This window comes from Electrophorus electricus, chromosome 18 (genome assembly GCF_041902795.1).
Source record: "Electrophorus electricus isolate QZ-2024a chromosome 18, ASM4190279v1, whole genome shotgun sequence".
Classification (NCBI taxonomy): Eukaryota; Metazoa; Chordata; class Actinopteri; order Gymnotiformes; family Gymnotidae; genus Electrophorus; species Electrophorus electricus.
In genome coordinates this window covers 20,045,848-20,062,500 of record NC_137514.1, presented here as the reverse complement: position 1 = coordinate 20,062,500, position 16,653 = coordinate 20,045,848, and positions in this window count along the sequence as shown.

Genomic DNA, 16,653 nt, shown 5'->3' with positions numbered 1-16,653 from the left:
GTTAGAGTTAGAGTTAGAATTAGAATTAGAATTAGAATTAGAATTAGAATTAGAATTAGGCTTAGGGTTAGAGTTAGAGTTAGAGTTAGAGTTAGGGTTAAGGTTAGAGTTAGAGTTAGAGTTAGAGTTAGGGTTAAGGTTAGGGTTAGGGTTAGGGTTAGAGTTAGGGTTAAGGTTAGGGTTAGGGTTAGGGTTAGAGTTAGAGTAAGAGTTAGAGTTAGAGTTAGGGTTAGGGTTAGAGTTAGGGTTAAGGTTAGGGTTAGGGTTAGAGTTAGAGTAAGAGTTAGAGTTAGAGTTAGGGTTAGGGTTAGGGTTAGAGTTAGGGTTAGAGTTAGAGTTAGAGTTAGGGTTAAGGTTAGGGTTAGAGTTAGAGTTAGGGTTAGAGTTAGAGTTAGAGTTAGAGTTAGAGTTAGGGTTAAGGTTAGGGTTAGGGTTAGAGTTAGGGTTAAGGTTAGGGTTAGGGTTAGGGTTAGAGTTAGAGTAAGAGTTAGAGTTAGGGTTAGGGTTAGGGTTAGGGTTAGGGTTAGGGTTAGAGTTAGGGTTAGAGTTAGAGTTAGAGTTAGAGTTAGGGTTAAGGTTAGGGTTAGCACATACATCACTGTATCACCCCCCCCCCCACACACACACACACACACAAACACACACACAGCCCTTCTACACGTTCACGGTTTTCTGGGAGTGGGTTTAGTCTCTCTGCCACACTGCGCCACAACTCCTCCATGTCAGAGAGGCAAGAACAGGTCTGGTTCCATTATTTAACTTCTATACATGTGTATTTATCATCATTGCCATTTTTCCGGAGGAATGTGATTTATTTTTATCTCAAACCGTGGCCCAGACCCAGATGATAAGGGAACAGAAGAAGTTTATCTCTCAGGCACACATACCTGGGACAGGCACTTGCCATGAGAGATTAGAGCTTTTCTGAGTTGTGTATGTGTGTGTGTGTGTGTGTGTGTGTGTGCATGTGTGTGTGTGTGCGTGTGTGTACAGCATAGTTGAGTCAGCATACCTCTGTCACTAGCGCTCAGTGTTATTGTAGGTTAATACAGCAGTGAATGTGATATGACACATCTACCCATAAGTCCTCTTACTGCCGGTAACAGACCCCTAACCATAAACCTATGCACCAAAGCACAGGAAAAGATCTATTCAACCTAGTTCATTTATGTAGTTTGTGTATCTGAGCTGGTGTGGACTCAGCCTGACAGGACCAAATAATCACATCTTACATTGGTGAACTTGTAAAACTGCTCTGAGAACAGCTATCAAGGTTGACACAATATCAGAGAAAGAGAGAGAGAGAGAGAGAGAGAGGGAGAGAGAGAGAGAGAGAGAGAGAGAGAGAGAGAAAGAGAAAGAGAGTGAGTGAGAAGGATAGTAGCTGAATAGACACTATAATAAAGAGACATCAGAGACAGTTGAGAGTGTGCGTATACACACATGAACACACACACACATGCACACACACACACACACACACACACACACACACACACACACGCACACACACACACAGTGTATAGGTTCAGAATTCCTCAGTGTTTTTGACACCAGCATTCGTTGGTCCGGGGAGATTAAGACCAGGGAGAACAAAAAGAATAGATCAGGTGAATGTATTAATGAACAGCACAGACTCACGTCCTGACACTCACCTGAGGGGCAGACTCACAGCCTGCCACCCGCCTGAGGGGCAAACTCATGGGTAGTCACTCACCTGAGGGGCACATTCATGCCAAGTCACTCACCTGTGGGGAGACTCACAGGTAGTCACTCACCTGAGGTGCAGACTCACAGGCAGTTACTCACCTGAGATACAGACTAACGGGTAGTCACTCACCTTAGGGGCAGACTAACAGCCCAACCACCCACCTGTGGGGCAGACTCACGGGCAGTCACATGCCTGTAAGCAGTCATGCATCATTGGCCCAAGACGAGATACTGTGTGGGTGCAGCTATCTTAATTACAACCTTAGGGAAGGAATGAAGTGTTGTTTTTCTCCCTCACACACACACACACACACACACACACACACACACAATCACCTCATATCTCTCCGTCTCTATATTTCACTAATGTTGCAAAGGTTTTATGAACTAATCGCAGTGTTGTTCTCAATTATTACTAAGCCCCAGAATGAACACAGTAGGGTGAAAAGAAAAGACCTTCCTCTAAATAAGAACAATAAATTAAAAAATACAAACAAAACAGTGTTATCACAGCACTATTAAAAACACCTGAAGCACATTCCTGATTAGAAGTAATGTAACACTAATTAAAGGTTCGTATAACATGCTGCATTGACAAAGCTCAGCCCAAGCAGCGGGTTCATAGTCATGACTAAACATGGGGATTCAGTTTTCAACCTTCACAATTATTGAACAAATTGTGAGTCATTCACAGATGGCTCATGAAGAGGGCTCTGTCGATACCTTTGACTTCTACTGCTCTGCACATGCCTGTTTACATGTTTATGGGACGGGAAAAACAGGACCCCTCTCAAACAGGAGATGGAAAGATGTGTGAATACTGGTGACCTCTCAGACCAGGACATCAGTCAATCATTGAGCTGTGGAAGCATGCCTCTCTGTTCATGCCATTTCAGTGCCCTGGCATAGCAGCATGTAATGTACACAGCATTTGTGAACCTTTCCTGCAAATCTCCAGCAAATCTTAACTCAGAATAGCTGTTAGATAAGGAACTTCCCAGAAAATCCACGGTTACAGATTCAACCCTTCTCTCCGTGACTGATGACGTTCCTGTTCACTTAAAAGTCTTGGAAAGAGGCAGCTCTTATCACAGGGCCGACTTTTATGTCTGAGAATCCTGTCGCTGTCTGACTTTAAACGCTCATCCTGTTGCACTCGCTCCAACCCTGTTCTCTCCGGGGAGCTCGACCAACCAGAGTTCTGTCTCTCTTTGTGAAGGATTTGAGAATATGGGATAAATTAGTGATCGGGCAAGCACTGAACGCAGGACAATTAAACGCACTGTTCACCATGTTTCAGAGAGCCTGCTTCTCCTCAGAGTTTATGATCATCCTCCAGTACTTTCAATCATTATTCATGAATAAGACAAAAGACCTTTTAAATTTAGTAATTTAGTATTGAGTTTTGCATTCTATAAGAATACAGCTGCGCTCAGTGGAATTTGAAGGATCAGGTTAATATTTTGTGTTTTGTTTAATTGTAAATATCATATGAAAATCTTTCAGGGGTTTAAAGTGATATTTGCATATGGGGAATAATTTTGTAATTTCTGAATTTCTGAAGTCCATCAGAAAATACTTTTCCCAAAACCTGTTAAAGTTGATAATGATGAATGAAATGTATTATTACTGTCACTTCCAAAAAAGGTTTGTAAGAAAGAAGTGCAAAAATGAACAGATGTGAACATATGTAGGTGAGGCATCCCACAGGATAGGGAAACTAATACCCATTACACATAGTGGGAATCTTAAACCTGGAAATGGACCAGAATCACTGGACCATCATTTGTGAGTTTGGACACATGGAAGTAGAGGTTTGGAGTAGGTGAGGGCAGGGCTTCAAGGCCTAACATACTCTATAACAGGTAACCATAGTAACAGGCAAAGAACGGGAATAGTACAGATTTCTTAGTGGGTATTAGGACTCTGGTTGCAGAATTGTGATTAAGCTGCAGAGAAAACAGTTTTAAAAGGTAAACCATAGAACAGAGTTGCAGTAGTCTAACATAGATGTAACAATCTCAGACTCTTTACAGGAAATCGTAGAACAGAGTTCAGCAAAGTTACAAATACAGAAAAGTGCAGTATTAGTCGAGTATTTAATGTGGGTCAATATTATCAGCATAGCTGTAAAATTTGAGGCTATTCCGAAAGGTTTTTCCGAGTTGCAGTATGTAAATGATAAACAACAAAGGACCAAGAACAGAGACTTGGGGTACACCATGATTGACAGGGATAGTGTTAGATTTGTAGAGCCTAATGGATACAAATCGATACCTATCTGTTAAATAGGCTCTAAACCAGGCATAGCTCAGTACCAGTTTTGCCAAAAGTGGAAAGTAGAGAAATGAGAATGTTATGACTAACTGTGTCAATTTTTGAGCTAAGCTTAAAAAGAATGATAGATGCAAAACCAAAATCAGAGGAGAATAAAGATGATTTAGAACATGGACAAGAGCTCAGTGCTGTGATGAAAACCTGACTGAAAATTTTCAGAAATATTACTGGATTTCAGAATGTCTTGTAGCTGAGTGGCAACAGCCCTCTAAAGAACGATAGCGAGGAAAGAGTTTAGGAATTAATCTAAAATTTGCCATAACTGAACTGTCAAGGCCTGCTTTCTTTATAATGGAGATTACAGCAGGCCTCTTAAGAGCAGAAGGAACATGACCTGATGTAAGCGAGAGGTTAATGAAATGAGTGATGGGAGTCAAAACAGCAGGGAGATGGAGCTTTAATGGTGAGGTGAGGGCGGGGTCAAGATGACATGATGAAGGCGCATGATCTCAGAGATGATTTCGCAGATGAGATCAGAGATAAGGTCATACCCAACCGGATAGACCTCAGAGAAGCTGCTACAGAGACCAAGGAGAGAAAACTCTGAGGGGGGCATACTAGTGAATTCATGATTTTTCTAGATAGTCCTGATTATGTTGTGAAAATATTTGTGAAAAGCAGTACCTTTTATTCCGGAGAGCTTGAGGATGCTTGAGTGGGAGGCTGAAGAAGTTTGCTGACAGTAGAGAAAAGTTCCTTGTGTTTGTGACCCAAGCCACTAATTATAGTTGAGAAATATAGTTGAGAAACTGTTGCATTAACAACATCACTGAGTCTAAGCATATTACCCAAGAAAGCAAGATAATGCAAATGTAATCCTTTTTTTTGTTTGTTTTATAAAGACACTCCGGACATCTACCGTTGGTTGTCATGGCAAAGAGCTCAAAAGTTAACCAAGGAGAAAAGTGAGCAGAGGGCACAGTTCTGGTCTTCAGAGGACCTGGAGAGTCAAGAAGAGCAGAGTCTGACTCATTATAGAGGGAGACAACGCCATCACAGGGTGATTTTATGCTGACCTCAGAGATAGAATGGGCATTAAGAGAAAGGTAGAGAATCTCTAGCAGAGAGGTGTTAGAATGAGTCTCAGAATTGTGAAGGAAAACAGCTGAAGAAAGTTTGTGATCTGAGATACCAACACAAAGGTCAGGAACAGTATGTATGTTACAGCTAAGCAATGACATAAAAGCAACAGATATGTGTAACGTATCTGTGGCACTCGGGCCACCACGCACAGACTCCAGCAACTTGAACGTACATTTATTGACATATAAACATAAAACGATAATGGCACTCACAAGAATTACACATGATAAACACGAGTATGAAACGGTTAACAATAAACATGGACTGTAAACATGAAAACGTTTAACAACGACAAAAGGAACATTTCATCAAGACGTTATGACGTTACATCCACAAAGACCAACAATCCTGCACACTACAACGAGGGTTAAATACATAAACAAAACAAGGTGCAGGTGTGTGCAGGTGTGGTCACAAACAACGACCCTCCCACTGCTCGTGGCGGGCCAACCCACGTGACTCGCGAGAGGTGAGCGTTCTGTGACAATATGGCAGAAATAGAGTCCAGATGAATGTAAAAGTGACCATGAACAACTAGAGATGGGCACATGTTGCATGTTCTGTCATGCCAATACAGAATACAGTCTAAAGTTTTATATTACCATTTTCATCACAGCATTACATCGCAGACAACAGTAATGAGAACTATTAAATATCAGTAAAGAAATCACAGAGGGAACAGCTGAGAAGACAGAAGGGTCTTCCCAGCTGACATGGGGTTGAGCAGAGAGACAAGTTCATCGGAGATGGAAATGAGACGTTTGAATCCCCCATCCTCTCATCGGGACCCCGGACATACGGATGTGGCGCTGAAGTCAGATGACTCACTCATCATCACACAGCTGCTGTGTGGATAATAGCAAGGATGACAATGTCTAATGAGAAGCACATTATTGCAACGGGGAGCACCAGGGTACAGAGAACTGAAACTTCCACAGAATGTATCTGCGTCAATCAATATGTGTTGGGTAAACAGGAAATTAATGTAGAGGGAATCGCTGAATTGTTTTTAAACTTATGACACCACACACAGGGATAGTTTTTTATTAAACTCAGGCCTGGTGATAAAAGATAAAAGTTTATAAGAGCTTGCATTTGCTAGGGATAGAGTGGTTGTTTTCACTATGACAAAGTAACATTTTAGCATTTTAACACAATCTCTACCCACTGCATCTGTAAAGTATAGCTGATTACTACAAATAATATTTCTCTGAACTTAGAAAGGAACAGTAAGCCTACTGAGTCAAAACACACACTCAAGACACACTTTTGTTATTGTGTTAACTCCTTTTTTGTAATAGCTTTGTATTGCCTGTGGTAATCAACAGTCTAAGAAACAGCGTTGGTGTATTGTTTACAGTTTCCATCAAGAACATGGTGCTAAAACTATTACATCTGGCTGTGTAATGTAACTAAAGAGCAACTCTCTAATACTGCTAAGATGAGAAGTTTGAATACAAGTCATCTTGAGTTGGTGTGGACTAGGGCACACTTAATCAGGTTAGCCAAAGCACATGCAAAAAAGGTTCATACCCAAAAATCTGCTTTCAGAAGGGAAGCCCCTTTGGTGTTGTTTTAGCTGACATGAACTCATGTTTTAAAGTGTTCATGTATTCCTTGTGTGTGCAGTGCATCTAAGACCTCTAAGACATCTGAGACATCTAGCCTATGAAAGCAGTTTGTCTTCAGTACTGATAATCCTGAAACTTACACTGCACAGCAGAAGCAAACATACTGATGTCACAACCCCACAAACATCGTGCCTGCATAATTAAGTGTCCTTCTGCCAAAATGCGTGGGCTGCATACGAATGAAGCTGGCAGTTTCCAAATCACAAGGAAGCTGTTCCAGACTGAGACAGATAAATGTATTCCTTATTGGAGAGATGGCCTGAAATCAGTTTATAGAAGGTTTATGAGATCTGTATCTGGAAAATGTCATTAAGGAACTTTGGGTTATAAAGTTTTGTAAAGACATGGATCTTAGAATTAGGGTTTCCCATAGTCCTTAGGGTGAGGGTGAGGGTGAGGTTTTCCCATAGTCCTTAGGGTGAGGGTGAGGGTGAGGGTTTCCCATAGTCCTTAGCGTGAGGGTGAGGGTTTCCCATAGTCCTTAGCGTGAGGGTGAGGGTTTCCCATAGTCCTTAGAGTGAGGGTGAGGGTTTCCCATAGTCCTTAGGGTGAGGGTGAAGGTTTCCCATAGTCCTTAGGGTGAGGGTGAGGGTGAGGGTTTCCCATAGTCCTTAGGGTGAGGGTGAGGGTTTCCCATAGTCCTTAGGGTGAGGGTGAGGGTTTCCCATAGTCCTTAGGGTGAGGGTGAGGGTGAGGGTTTCCCATAGTCCTTAGGGTGAGGGTGAGGGTTTCCCATAGTCCTTAGGGTGAGGGTGAAGGTTTATCATAGTGCACTTAAGGCCACTTTATTGTCAAATGTTTTTAGAAAATACTTCTTATTTTTAAATGATTATGGCATAAACAATGCGATATGCAATAAAATGTTTCATATATGAATCCTTTCACCTTATGCTTTATAAATGTGTTTTAATAAGAGGTATTATTTATCATATATCATTTTTTTTTTGTTTCCTTTTCTGAGTGTTTTATATAAAGCATATATCATTCTTATAGGGTTTTGAACCTTATGCTTTATAAATGTGTTTTAATAAGAGGTATTATTTATCATATATCATTTTTTTTTTGTTTCCTTTTCTGAGTGTTTTATATAAAGCATATATCATTCTTATAGGGTTTTGAACAGGGGTATAGGTTATATTTTCAATATTTTTGTTTTACAGTCAAATATAAAAATGAAGGGGAAAGAAAGAAAAAAATAAGAAAAGTGCTGTTTTTGTCATATTGGCATTGTATTATATTTTTATTCATTTGACTGCATCATTGCACTGCTTATGAAACACACAGAAGAGTTTAAATATAAGCAAAACATATTTATAGATTTAGAGTTACAGATACATACATATGTACAGCTAGATTGATAAAGTGAGATATGTACAAATAGATTGATGAAGTGAGAGATCTGTATAAATTAATAGATATGTCCCTGAACACTGTCCACTCATGTTTATGAAATGTTTTTATTGCTAAGCATGTATGAGCTCTGACAATCAGCCCCAACAAATATTCACTCATTTTTGGCAATGTCGGCATTTTTACATAAAGTGACCCTTTGACATTCATTTTTATTAATTTAACAGATGCTATCATATCAATGACTAGCAGAACAGACAAACAGTAGAAAGTATAGTGACACTTATAGCTATTATGAGATTCCTGTAGCACTATCCACAGTTATTTTACAAGTATAAATCACTAATACAATCCCTCATATTTGCTGCAATAAGAGTGAGACAAATGTTTATATATGAGTTCTAACACTAAACACTCCAGTCTAAAAGTGATCATGATAACGTTAACAACAGTCACATCAGCAACTGATGAATTAAAAATGTAGAGTCCAGCCTGAGCTCATTAACGTTAACTCTGCAAGGGCCACTCTGAGCGAACTAATGCTGATGACTTTACCCTGAGACTGCTTGATGCGACCCATACTCTAGCCTGATCGCACCAATGCTGAGCATAAAGACCTCACTGTGACACCAGGAGGAGATAACACTGATTTCCTTTGCAGCACTCCAACAGTCTGTACTCTAATGGTCCTTTATTGCAGTTCTGCTGAGGAAAAGCAGATGGGTATTTAAATCGAGTCTCAGCACGAGTCAGCGATAGCCCGGCCCAAAGCCAAGGTGTCAGCAGCTGGATCAGAGACCCAGGACTCGTGCTGTACTGAGTCCAGCTGGAACCTGCTGGTGCCAGTGCTGCCACTGCAGAAACCAGATGGTACAATCTCACCAATTGTGGGAGACCATCAGATTGCCATCTTACCAATTGTGGGGGACCATCGAATTAGCATTAATTGGGAACACCAACACTGAGAACCCTCAAATTCAATCTCCAAAACCCTCGAATGTCACAAATGCCATGTCTGGGAATTCTTGAAGCCCATTAACAAGAAACCCTTCAAATGTTTTGGGCAAGAACCCTGTAAAGCTATCACTCAAGTAGCATCACCAAGAAACCTTGAATCCTGTGACTTCAGACCCTCAAACACCATAGCCAAGAACTGACAAACATCATGGCCAAGATGCCGTGGCCAAGAATTTATATACATCATCCCCAAGATGCCACTGGAAACATTGTCTGTGAGATGTATCTGCAAGACCTGCTCGTTGCTCAGAGAGAAAGGCATCAGTATCCTGCTGGTGTAGCTCTGCAGTGGGCACAAGCGCACTCAGGGTAATATTTATCTTCACATTTCTCACAGCTGATCGAAGAACACTTTCTCATTTTTGCTGTCATGGATATGCAGTAAATTGCATGTTGAGTGGTGCAATTAAACTTTAATTTACGACAGACCTTTGCACAAAGGTACAGCAGTAAGGGAACTCCTCATGAGAGCATGTGAACAGGTTTTAGTGGGACAGAGAACGGACTTAGCTGACCAAGCCTGATACCCCTGGCTTAATTAACTGCCTACCTATTCCTAACTTCCCCTCTGGTGTTTTTGCACAAGCCCCCCGCCCCCCCTCCTCACCCCAGCCCACCTTCTACTGCTCCCTCCACGTTTCCTATCTGCCTCTCCTTACCTACAGACCTTTGACTCTTCAGATATGAGTGGGAGCTCCAGCCCAGCATGCTGTGTTCCACAGGCCCACACACACACTCCTCAGCTCACTGCCAGTGACTCCTGCAGTTACAAACAGCACTGTAGTAACCAGCGTGCACACTGGATGTACCAAAGGAAACAGAGAGTGATGTCAGGGGCACTGCCTCTGCTGGGAACACCATGTCCCCTTACACTCTCCAAGTCAGTAATAAACATATTTGATAACAAAGTTATGCACGCATGCCTCAGATATGGTTTTGACATACCTTTTTGCATAAGGGTCTGTGCACCTTTCCCAGCTACTCTGCTTTAACATACACATACTGGAAGTTAATATGGTATTCATAGTGTTTTCCCTTCTGCTCAGGCTGTGAAGGGCATTCAGCACGCCTGTTTACAGTGTTCCTTTTCACCAAGTGCAGCTCCAGGCAAAATGTTTGTCACGTGACATCATGTTTCTGCTTTCATGTTTCTTGTAGCCTGCAGTTGGAGTAAAAAACTTTGGCCATAAACATAAGCTAAATTTCTCATCATTATATCATCAAAGCATTGGGATTTCACAGGACTAAACCTTACGCACATGACACAGATGGTATCATGCCATTAAACTCTTGGTAATTAGCTTACAAGATGAATCAGGTGTGCTGGATTATGGGCTGCAGGACAGGTTTTTTAGCTCAGTGAAAACATCAGAATGCACAGGACACTGGGTCCTCTAACAGAATCGGAGCGAGCAGTGGCCTAAACCTAAGTTTCTCCTTGGCGCCAATAATGTCGCTAACAACGTTACTAAAGGACCCCGGTAAGTCGGTTATGTGTGTGTGACATCCAAGTCCTTTCTCGTATATTCAGAACCAAGTGTATTCTCTGTTAAGGAAATCTGAACCTTGGAGTCTCTGAACCTTAACTGTCTGGTGCAGTGGATATTGTGATTTTTTCAAAGAAGTCAATTCATGACTCATGATGCATGCCAAAAACCATGAACTTGATGATTTAGGAAGGTTAGGAAGATGTCTAACAGCTGCAGACTCTTTGGCTGCTGGGTAGCCTTTTACCCAAGAGTAACATTAGAGTGGCACAAAAGGTTAGAAGCATTTTGCAAAAGCCATTAATAAAGATTACACCGATTTTTCAATGTCTCACTTTATATAACAGTTCATACGAATCCCGAGGGGTGGATGGGAACATCTGCACTGTGTCTACACGATTCAGTGAGTCATGATTCGGTGAGTCGTGATTCAGCGTGTCATGGTTCAGTGAGTCATGAATCGGTGAGTCGCGATTCAGCGAGTCTGAATACAATACTGCATGTTCAGGAGCTCCATGCAGATCAGCTGTTGAGACTCGAGTGCAATGTGATTTAGACGCTGAGCATTAACACCCTCAGCTTGGAGCGAGTCATGGGCTCGCCTGGAGTTCAGCTGCCCCCCCCAGCTCTGTCCACCTCTTTATCAGTCTGCAGCAGGAGTGAGTTATTTGTGTGTGAGAATAAACCAGGACTTTAAGTGCCCAGGTTTGGAGGTCTAGCCAGTGCATTATCTGGTTGAATAAACTGATTTATTGCACTATATACTGTGGTAAACACTGTCCTTGAGAATGCTGGAGGAATTAGAACCAGTCAGTTATTCAACAGCTCTAACTCTGAGGAAGACAACAGCATTTAAGTGTGTGTGTGTGTGTGTGTGTGTGTGTGTGTGTGTGTGTGTGTGTGTGTGTGTGTGTGTGTGTGTGTGTGTGTGTGTGTGTGAGTGAGTGTGTGTGTGTATGCATAGTCACAATGTAAAATAATAATCATTTTTCTGCTAATAAACCTTTGGCATTTGGCAGGATGGGTTTATCCATTTTTAAGATTTGTTGGGGGGTTGTTTGTTTGTTTAAATCAATACCATGGACAGAAAATACTGTTGATTGTCTCCCCACAGCCATTACACTATAATAAATGTGTTAGCCAACCACTTAATGATTGTTATGTGCTGGATATCCACAAACAACAGGGTTTTTTTTTTTGTTTCCAGACTTTGTGGATCACTGGTTAAAGCTTCACCACCAACCGAGAAGCAGCCCAACCTTCAGGAATCAAACCTCCAAGATTTCTTCAAACCACTGTAACATTGGTTGGTACACTGATGCAGTAGAGCGGTAGATGTGTTCTGGGTTTAATCTCGTCACTGCGAGCAAAACCCAGAAGTGAATCTACCCAAGCATAAAGTCGACGTTCAGAGAGGAGTGCAGCAGATTTGGGAAGCCACCGGGCAGAGGAGGGAGTATTTCTCATCCACCCCCCACCCAAAGGAAGAGGGGCTTTTCTCAAACACCAGCAGCAGCAGCAGACAGGGGCTGTGGAGGACAGCCACCCACGCCCTGTGTGATGTCCCCGCCTCAGGGAGACGGAGGGCAGCTATCTCTCCTCTCCAGCACGGCTGCCCAGCGAGTGCGGTATCTTTGCCGCATCTACTTGGCTGCTTTCTCCCACAGGTCTCAGAAGAGTCTTCTGCTAGTCACATCGGCAGCTAGGGAGGATCTGTTCCTCTGCCGAGCTCTGCCAGGGACAGACGGATGGTGCTATAGCTCCTCTGTTAGGAACGGCAGTGGGCACCGGGCACCAGGCAGCAGACAGGTCATTGTTTCTTCGATTTCTTAGTCACAAGCTGACGGGAGGAAGTGAAGTTGGAGTAATTCTGCCCCTCTCTGTCCTCCTCCTCCTCCTGAATGGTGAGGAGGTCTGATGCATTTGTTTGCTTCTTCCACAGCCTTATGTCTTTGCCTCATGCGCACTGATTAGATATTGATCAAGTGCTCCTCCCTGTCTGCGACTGTTCAGTGTTTCTGAAGTGTAATGAGAGTTCGTTCCATAGAAAATAAACAGTGAGGATATTCTCCCTTTCACACACACACACACACACACACACACACACACACACACACACACACACACACACAGTTAGCATTCATAAAATACCTGTAGGGGGGGTATCAAAAGAGGGTGATGGCGCCTCCTGTTGGTAAAAAGATGAAGCTACCAGCATTTATTATGTCTGTGCTTACTGCGGAGTCACGCAGGGACTGTTAAATTCAAGTGGTAGACACAAACACTTACTTTAGCTATACATAGTGGTAACAATAATATCTATTTTAGGCAATAATGCAAATACGAACAAAAATACGGCCTCAAAATAACAAAATACACATGGAAAGTGTTTAGTGTTCACACTGTTCAGTGTTTACCTTAAGATTGTGGAAATATTGAAAGAACAACAATGTGAGGATGGTTCCATTAACAAGTTGACTAGACATAAATAATCAAGCAAGTAACCATACCTAAGGCATTATCACACTAGCAACGATAAATAGATATTCATGTAACTACCAATAACTATAAGTAATAAATGATGAGTGTGGTAACATCCTTTGTGCCACTTTCAGCTTCATTAGCTATCATTTAGCCATCATGTGCAGATCAGACACTAATCAGACACTACGATCTGAAGTTGGATGGCCTGGGAACAGGTCATTTCACATTGAGCCTCAACAGAAAGGTTAGTTAGGCAGATAAGTCAAGGATCTTTGTACTTGAATAGCATTGTGTTTTTCATCTTTAATGCATGATTCCAGGGATAATGCTGTTATACAAATCTGATTTTACTTTCTTATTTAAAGTGCTGTTGTTTGAGTGAAACATTTTCTTTCTATCTGCAGTATTCGGTAGCATGTCAGTAGTCATTAGCATGTCAGTAGTCATTAGTACGTTGGGACTCATTAGCATGTCAGTAGTCGTTGGTATGTTGGGAGTCATTAGCATACCAGTAGTCATTAGCATGTCAGGGGTCATTAGCATGTCGGGAGTCATTAACACGTCTGGAGTCATTAGCATGTGAGGTTCAGTGTCAGACTGTCTGGAGGTTCAGCATCAGACTGCAGTGGTCTTTTCTATGTCCTCTTGTGGATTACTTAGCCATTAACTGCTACCAAAGCACCCGGGTAAGCACAGGCCATCTGAACCACACAAAGGCCAATCTTTGACAGCCCCAAGAACTCTTATCACAGAAGAGAACATAATAACACACCTTCTCTCAGCCTCACTCTGTCTTTGTGTAGCATTTTCTCACACTCTTGCTATTATTTATTTTGCAGAAAAACGGCACACATTTGTGCCTCTCCTGACACCTCTATGAGATGAGACACTTCAGCGTGTCGGCATTGTCTTACAGCTCGAAATAAAGTCAAGAAAACGCATCAAAACAAAAACGCTGTCCTCCTCATTATATTTTTACTGCTTCTCATCTGTCATTCACAGTGCGACCTCGCCGACAAGCTGCTCCGGCAGTGAAACAGAACATACAGGTACGGCTGCGTTAGGATAATGCTGCAAAGCCTGGTGTTCTGCCCAAGCAGGAACGCACACGCCCAGCGAGTAAGCTGCTATCAAGCGCTCCAGCGGGCAGCATGGCTTTTTACTAACGCAAGTAAGGAAAGCGGAGAAAGGCCTGGGGGGCTTCGTGTCCGGTCGGGATCAGTGCTTGCTCCTGATCTCCACGGGAAAACCCCAGGATGCCGGAGGTTAAAATCAGAGCAAAGGGCACATGAGGTGGACTTAAGCTTAAGGTTCGTTCACAAGGCTGTGTGAGAGGGGTCACAGTGATGCACTTCTCCAGGCGAAACACCAGGGTAAGGTTACTCTGTTCATAATGAAAGGATGGCTTGCTCACTCGGGCCTTGGACTCGGACATGTTTAAAGCTGCTTTGTGACAACGGCTGTTGCAAAAAGCACTATAGAAAATTTGACTTTGATTTGGAGTTTGACCCATTAATGTAAATCACACAAACAAAATGTCTTTAGGTGTGTGTAAGCGTATTAACTTTATAGTTTATTATAGTTTATCAGATGGATAAGGCAGTTTTTCATATAGGAGGGCTGGACACGTGACACCCAGAAGAAAATAACTATTATTATTATTAATTATTCAGCATACCAAATGTGTTGTGCGGTGCCTTCAAGATCAGTGCAACTATTTTTTCCCTTCTGTTAAGCACTAGCCAAGGACACTGACTGCTTATAGGTTACTTTTAAAAGAAACTATGGTACATACAATCAAAATAAAATAACATTACATATTAAAATTATAGTAACAAAAATAGCAATACCCTATAACAGTAATAATATTATTTCTTCATTTACTAGATTGTTACAGCTGTATAATATACCACATCAGTGAGACCAGCACAGGCTTTACAGTAACACCAACTCACCATGAACCCCACGAGGCCCCCAACGCAGTGACCTCTGCCCTCTGCAGAATGTTCCAGCTACTGTACTGAAGACATTAAACAGTGTTCCTGGGTGCCATGGAGACTGTATTGAAGGAGCCATCATCCCCTCCATCAGCTATTTTACTAAACTGGGTTTAGTTGTTTACTGTGGGGTTAAAAATAGAACTGATAATTGGTTGCCACTGAATAGGGTCTTAGTGTCTGCCCAATATTTGTTAATCATTTCTTACTATTACATAGTAAAATAAAAAGAAAAGCAACTGTATTCAACATGTGTTTCTGAGGAGGATGAGCTCCCCTTCTCAGCCACGGTTCCTCTGTGAAGGATTCTTTGTCTTTGTCTCAGGGTTTGTCCTTGCGACTGTAACCTTGGCTTGCTCACTGGGGCCCTGGACCTGATTTCTTTAAAGCTGCTTCGTAAAAGAAAAAAAAAAAAAAAGGAAAAAAAAATTTAATTAATAAAAAAAAAATATATACATATATATATATATATATATATATATATATATATATATATATATATATATATATATATATGTTTTTAACTGATTTTAACTGATGAACATGATTTATATATATATATAGAGTCACGATACGGCCCCGCCCCCTCCTCAAACGTCTTCGTGTGTGTGTGTTCGTCTGTGCTCTGTGTTGCTCTCTCATGTCGTCCACCTGTTCTGTGGAACAGAATGTATATATGTGTATCTTGAGTGTATATATGTCTCCTGTTTTGTAGTACGTGTTGTTGGTATGTGCTGTGATAAATGTGTCGCCTGTGTATAGTGATAAAACGTATGTTTGAACGTGTCCCTTCTCGGCATCGTGCACACACACACACACACACACACACACACATACACACACACACACACACACACACACACACACACACACACACACACACACACACACACACACACATACATATATATATATATATATATATATATATATATATATATATATATATATATATATATATATATATATATATATATATATATATGTCATTGTAATGAAGTGAATTTTCTTTTGATAATTTGCATTTTACTGGAGTTTTTTTCTCACGTTATGTAAAGCAATCATTATCAGATCATATCTACTGCTTACCCTTCACCCAGTGTCACAACCCACAGCAGCTTGTTAAAAGCTTGATACAAAAGGAATGAGAGGACTGATGAAAGACCCAGAACTAGCCAGAATATCACAACAGCGTATTTATTCAGCAGCTCAAGTGTGTTACAGACACATAACGAGAAGTAAAAACAGCTTCTAGGTCTTTTTAATGGTTCCATAAAACAGAAAACTGTATTTACCTTAGTTGGTATAAAGAGGGAGTGGGACATTAAACTGGCATACTGTGAACCTCAATCTGTGCTGTGACCTTTCACATGTAAATAACGCATAAATCGGTCAGCACGGCACTTCAACAGTTCTGCAGGTAACTGATGAAAAAAAACGAGGCCAACGGAGCGGCGTCTATATTTGACGTTCATATTTAACAGATTCCCAGTTATGAATTTGTTCGGCACACTTAATTATTTCTGTTGAACGCGAGGACAAAATTCGCGTTGCTGT